Below are 7,176 nucleotides of genomic sequence, written 5' to 3' on the forward strand. Positions count from 1 at the left end.
TAGAGGCTGATTGCAGGGATCTCTTTGCTGGTGCTGAGGCAGGATTCTCTTTCTTTGCCCTGCTCATATCTGGGCCCCAATCTTGGGTGACAGTCCTGGGGTAAGGAGGAACCCTGGCATGGTCCAGCTTGTGGCAGCTGTGTATAGGGAGTCCTCTTCACACTTCTAAGGCATTAAAGAGTGTTCCTAGTCACTCACAGAACAGAGAACAGGCCAGGAGAGAAGGAAACGCCTCTCCTTTGATCATACCACTGTAGAAGAACTGAAAATTTACAGGTACCTAGTAGTAGCTCTGACAACAGTTGCCCAAAACCCCTAAAAATTGGGACAGAGAACTATCCACCCTGGAAACAGAATCCTACCTTGACAAAGAGCTCAAAAGTCAAGTAATTGACTGTGAATATGAGGAATCAGCATTAAAAAAATCAGACTACAGAATCTTACTTTGCTGAAGAAGAAGATCAAAACATACAACCAGATGAAGACAGTGAAGTCAAAGGTCCTACAGTCAAAACCTCCAAGAAAAATATGAATTGGTTGCATGCCATGGAGTTCAAGAAGGATTTTGAAAATCAAGTAATAGAAATAGAAGAAAAATTGGGAAGAGTAATGAGAGTGATGTGAGGAAATCATGAAAAATAAGTCAACATCTTTGTAAGGAACACCCTCCAAAATACTGTAGAAAAGGACACCTTAAAAAGTAAACTAACCCAAAGGCAAAACAAACCAACCCAAAAGGCAAAACAGGTCCAAAAAGTCAATGAGGAGAAGAATGCTTTAATAAGTAGAATTGAACAAATGGAAAAGGAGGCCCACAAGCTCACTAAAGAAAATTTCTTCAAAATTGGAATGGATCAAATGGAAGCTAATGACTATGAGAAATTAAGAAATTATAAAGCAGAACAAAAAGAATTTAAAAAATAGAAGACAAAGTCAAATATCTATTTGGCAGAAATACTGACCTTGAAAACAGATTCAAGAGAGATAATTTAAAAATTATTCGAATATTTGAAACCCACGATCAAAAAAGATCCTTGACATCATCTTTCAAGAAATTATCATGAAAACTGTGCTAATATTCTAGAATCAAAAAGTAACATAGAATTGGAAAGAATCCATCAAACACCTCATGAAAAAGATCCATAAAAGAAAACCCCTAAGAATACTATAGCCAAATTCCAGAGCTCCTCGGTCAAGGAGAAAATATTGCAAACAATCAGAAAGAAACAATTTGAGTACTGTGGAAAAAAATATTCAGGATAACACAATAACTAGCAGCTTCTACTTTAAGGTTCAGAGGGCTTGGGATATATTATCCCAGAGGTCAGAGGAGCTAGGATTAAAATCCACAATGACCTGCCCAGCAAAACTGATTATAATACTTCAAAGAAAAAATGGATATTCAATGAAATAAAGTACTTTCTTGATGAAAAAAACCAGAATTGAAAAGAAACACTTCCATTTTCTTGAAACATGTGTCCTACAATATTTTTTTTTCTGAAAGATTTTCATCATGTCTTCAAGTCTCCAAATAATCCTTAAATTATCAGTATCAGTAAACTTTTTAAAATAAGCCATATATATGTGCACACAGACACATGTACACAGAAAAACTGAATAAACACATAGACACATTAGATAAAAAAAAGAAAAAAACAATCTCAATTTACAAGTATAATTATTTTATGCTGACCCAAAATAAGGATACTTGCATCAAGAAACTCAAAATGATAGAATAAATATATTTTCTACAATTTTATACCTCTTTAACAAACAAGGATTACTAAAGTTGGCCTCATGGATAAGAAATGTGTGGAATTAGGGATGGCTAGGTGCTGCAGTGAATAGAGAACCAGCCCTGGAGTCAGGGGGACCTGACTTCGAATTTGGCTTCAGACACTTAACACTTACTAGCCATGTGACCTTGGGCTAGGCACTTAACCCCAATTGCCCTGCCTTCCCTCCTCCAAAAAGAAAAAAAATAGAAAAAGAAATGTGTGGAATCTCATTTTGAATTCCTAGTTCTAAAACAATCTTCTCTCTTCATTTCCAGGCATTTTGAATCTGAATAAGATTTTTTTTTCTTTCCAAGAGAATAAGCAATGCAATTGTATGATGATATCCTGTGCATTTTCTACATGCTTCAAATTATAATTGGAGTGTTTGGGAATGTTTTACTCCTTTACCTGTATGGTTTTAACTTAATCACCAATCAAAGCATAAGACCCATTCATGTGATTTTTGTTAATTTGGCCCTTTCCCATTGTGATGATTATCTTCAGAGGAGTTCCACCGGCAATCCAAGTTTGTATTCAGAAATTTTTCCTGACAGACATTGAATGTAAAATCATAATTTACATACAAAGAGTGTCCCGGGGTCTTTCCCTTGGCAATACCTGCTTCCTAAGTGTCTTCCAGGCCATCACCATCAGTTCCAGTAGCCCCAAATGGGCAGAGCTCAAAGCCAGAGCCCTAAAGCGCGTTGTTCGATCCTGTGTCTTCATATGGGTACTCAATTTGTTGATAGATGTGGCTGTACCTCTGCATGTGAGTGGCCCTAGGAACGACACAATCAGTAACCTTAAGAGAAATCTAGGGTATTGTTATGTAGACTGGCATGCTGTATCTACCACAAAACTTGTTATTTGGAAGGCACTTTATGATTCAGTATTTGTAGGCCTCATGGCTATTACCAGTGGCTACATGGTGCTTGTTTTGTTCAGACACCACAGGCAAGTCCAACACCTTCATAACTCTGGCCTCAACTCCATTGCCTCCCCAGAGACCAGAGCCACCAAAGTCATCCTGTTGCTCATGATTATGTTTGTATGCTTTTATTCAGTTGGTTCCATCTTTGTTATTATAGAGGAAAATTCCAAAGATACATACCAGTGGATGTTATATATCTCTCGTTTTTTGACCCCCTCTTACGCTGTAGTCAGTCCCTTTGTTTTAATCAGTAGTGACTCACAGATCCTCAGTTGTTACAATGTTTTCAAAAGGATGGAAAATTGTTCTTGAAACTTGTTAAGATCTCAAAACAAGACATTTAACCCAAAGTCATGGAATTAAGAAGAAACAACTTTAAAATCTCAGTCCTAAAAGGGTACTCTGGAGCAAAGGTCAAATTTCCCTTAATCAGTAAATGATGATTTTGCTTTCTCAAAGCTTTTGTTCCTTTATATATGCATCATGCTGGCCACCACCACTACAATTTGGGGTCCAAAAGAAGAGGGGTATATTCGCTGAAAGTTAGTAAAAATTCATAATTTTGATCTCATCTGTCATGGAAAATACTTTAATTGTAACCAAGTTCAAAACACTTATACTCTGAGAATCAATGGCCAATGAGGTTAATGATTTGCATTAGGTCTACAGAGATAGTGAATATCTGAGACAAATTTTAAATGACATTTTTTTTACTAGAAAGTCTGCAGATGTACCCACTTGTTGCCCCCTCTTCTCTAGATTTAATCAATAATTACTTGTTTTCCTATAATTTTTCTAAAAAAAAAGATGAGATTTAAATATATACATATATATATTTACATCAGCATAGCAATATTCACAATGCCTACATTACAAATATATTACAATACAATACAAATTATAAATATGCTGATGTGGTTATTAATCACAAAATATATCAGGCTCTCTATATGGGTGATAAAGCTGGAACATTTATTAAAATACCAAAAGACTGAGTCCCCAAACCAGAAAATCAAAGCCATCAGAGTAGTTATCAAATTGGCACAGGTAGATAAAGTAGAAAACACCCACATTCTCAAGCCTTTAAAACAGAACAGGCTACCTCAGGCAAAGGTCTTCCTCTCCCCATTCACAGCAAGTACTCAGCGTCCAGGAAGTGTGCTCCTAGCAGCTCCGGCCCCAGCAGTCCTCAGCAGGAGTCCTTAGCAGAAATTCTGGCGGGCTCAAAAAGGGGTTCGCGCCTCCACCTCCACCTTAGCACTACTGCTACCACTGCCGCTGCCTCTGCTGCTGCCGTCGTCGCCAGGGCTAGTCACTGCAGGAACTCTAGCTTGGCTTCTGTCTGCTTCCTCTTGTCCCACCCCTTCCTGCTACGTCAGCAAGTCCAATGGGGCATGGAAGATCTTTAAATCCCATAACCCTTACAATTTTTCATCATTCTTATAGCTATTTTTCAATGCATATTTTTATATATGTATTTTTCATCAGATGCATCCTAATTCTGCAGACATTTTTTTAAGAGAAATGATGAGATATGGGGATTGTAGGAAGAGAAAATATGAAATAGAGAGAGAATAAGTAGGAGAGAGACAGACAGACAGACAGAGACGGAGAGTCAGTTCAGCAAAATTAGTCAATATTTTGAAAAAATATATGTAGTGTGACTGTTCATTTGCCATGGTACAATGTGAATACTTAATTTGGAGTCAGAGATTCAAGTCCAACATCTGGTTATACTACTTACTTTTTTGTGTGGTCAATGGCAAGTCCTTTATACTATGTTCATTTTAGATTTTGGTTTGAAAACAAACAAACAAACAACTAAACATATAATAGGATTGTTCAAAATACTAGGTTCCTTCCAAGTCTAAATAATTCTCTCCACTAAGCCAGTTTTCATTATCTTAAAATTAGCAACATCTATCATAGACTGAAAAGAACCATTTTTCCAAGGGCAAATAAGCTGTGCACTTACCACCATAAGGGTCTTTGGCATTTGAAAGTATCATTGAATTATTTTATTAAAACTTATTAAATTTATTAAAATTCATTTATTAAAATGCTCACATTAATTATAAAATGACTAATTACCCAGGAATTATCTCTCAAACTTTTAAAACATCACAGAACATAAAAATGGCTTTATAAATGATTACCAATTGATTTTTAAATGAAATCATGACAATACAGTATGCATATAAATACACATAGAAGTACACACATGTACACAAACATATACATATATTCTTCAGCTAGTCAGAAAATGGATAGGTTTCCACGCCAGGATTTAGCAAAATGAGAGGTGAAATCCCCTCCAACACTATCTATATAGCCTAGAAAAGGTCTGTTTACTTCTATTTCCTTCAATTTCTTTGAATAAAGTCTATGGAATACCTACCTTGCAGGGTGTTGTAAAGATTAAAATTGATAATATTTGTAAAAAAAATAATGTAGATGGCTGCCACATAGTAGGCACCACGTAAATGTTTATTTTCCTTACCCTTCTCTTTTCCATATACATATGTATACACATATTATTAAGAAATATTTGCATATGTTTATGTAAACTTATGGATATATGTTTGTTAGGTAAATGTAACAAACATATTTAAGAGGAAGATTTTGAATTCAGTCTCTTTCAATTCTAGTTCTTTTGAATGATTTCTACCCTTCTACCCTTTAAAGTTTAATAAAGTATGTGTATACATACATACATACATACATACATGCATGCATGCATACATATATATATGAAAACATTTTCTACAGATCTTGAAAAGAAAAAAAAGACCATGAAATATAACAGTTTTGCATGTTAAATTGACTACAAAATAATCAAAAATTCATATTACCACTATAAAAATATATATCTAAAATATAGATCTAGCCTAATTTGAAATAAATAACATTCAGTGATTTCATGGTAAGCAGATGAACAGATGAAAGCCTTTTCATACAATTTTAGAGTATTTTTAGCAATGCCAGTTATATCAGAAAGATGATAGAAGGTAATAAATGTTAGTAAAAACAAAACAGAGTGCTTTGTAAACACTGTCTAGGTGAACTTTTTTTTTTTTGCCTTTTGGAGGGCAAGTGGGGTTAAGTAACTTGTCCAAGGTTACACAGCTGGTTTGTGTGTGTGTGTGTGTGGGGGGGTGTGTGGGTGTGTGGGTGTTGTGTCTGAGGACTGAACTCGGGTCCTCCTGACTCTGGGGCCGGGGCTGTAAACACTGTCTCAATGTAGAAACAACTTAAATCAATCAAACCTAGAGACCACATTTTAAGAAATCAAAATGAAATAAGCTTAAAAATGAGTATGTATATAAAATGAGACAAAAAGTTCCAAATACATTTAAAAACACATTTAAAGATAAAAATAAACTTAAACTGAAAATATCATTTAAGGGCACAACTGACATTCAGAGTAAAGAGTCAAAGAACAAATGAAATAAAAATCTGTTTCAGTAAAAAAGAAAAACATCTCAAGTAGAAAATTCACAGACCCAAGATCACCCTGAATTATTTTCCAACTATTATAAAGAAAATGAAATCTTAGAATAAAACAGTCATAAAAGCAAAATACAAAAATAATGATGTTACAAATAATTCAACTTGTAAAATTGTGTATGTAGTGCTAAAAAATGTTAAAAGTGGTAATTGAATAAATAACTTTCAAGTCTTCCAGATGAAAAAAATAGAATTGAGTAGAATCAATGAAATACAAATGTAGAAGAGAAGAAAAACCTGTAATGGTAAATGCTTCTGATATATTTAAATAAAGATTCATAGATGATTAAGTTCTTATATTCCCAAAATGGAAATAGATTCAAATATCCCTGTAGAATTCCTTTATATTTAGCTGTAAAGGAAGGGGTAAAGCGTGACAAACAGGGAAAACAGTACAGCGGAAATTAAGCATAAACCACCATCTTACACCCTATACCAAGATAAAATCAAAATGTGTACATGATTAATATATAAAGACTGATACCATTAGCAGAGTAGGAGAGCAAGGAACAGTTTACCTGTCAGATCTAGGAGAAGAGAATTTATGACAAGAGACAGAGAGCATTATGAAAAGAAAAATGAATGATTGTGATTACATTAAATTGAAAAGTTTTTGCACAAGTAAATCCAAAATGACCAAGATTAGAAAGGCAGCAGAAAGCTGGGAAACAATTTTTATACCAGTCTCTGATAAATGCCTCATTTTTAAAATATGGAGAAAAATGAGTCAAATATATAAGAATACAAGTCCTTCCCCAAATGATAATGGTCAAAGGAAATGAACAGGCAGTTTCCAGAGGAAGAAATTAAAATTATCTATAGTTATATGAAGAAATACTCTAAATCACTATTGATATGTGAAATACAAATATTAAAAAAACTCTAAGGTACCATATCAACACTTATCAGATTGGCTATCATCACAAAAGAAGAAAATGATAAATGATGGAAAAAATGGAA

General features: G+C 34.4%; 1 pseudogene; it reads left to right on the top strand.

Moving 5' to 3' along the window:
* Positions 1-2,102: 2,102 nt before the first annotated feature.
* LOC138163297 (vomeronasal type-1 receptor 3-like) lies at positions 2,103-3,021 on the top strand (annotated as a pseudogene).
* The last annotated feature ends 4,155 nt before the right edge of the window (positions 3,022-7,176 follow it).

Source organism: Petaurus breviceps, unplaced genomic scaffold (genome assembly GCF_028583685.1).
Source record: "Petaurus breviceps papuanus isolate PSGF00001 unplaced genomic scaffold, PetGlider_PUasm1.0 188, whole genome shotgun sequence".
NCBI classification, from domain to species: Eukaryota; Metazoa; Chordata; class Mammalia; order Diprotodontia; family Petauridae; genus Petaurus; species Petaurus breviceps.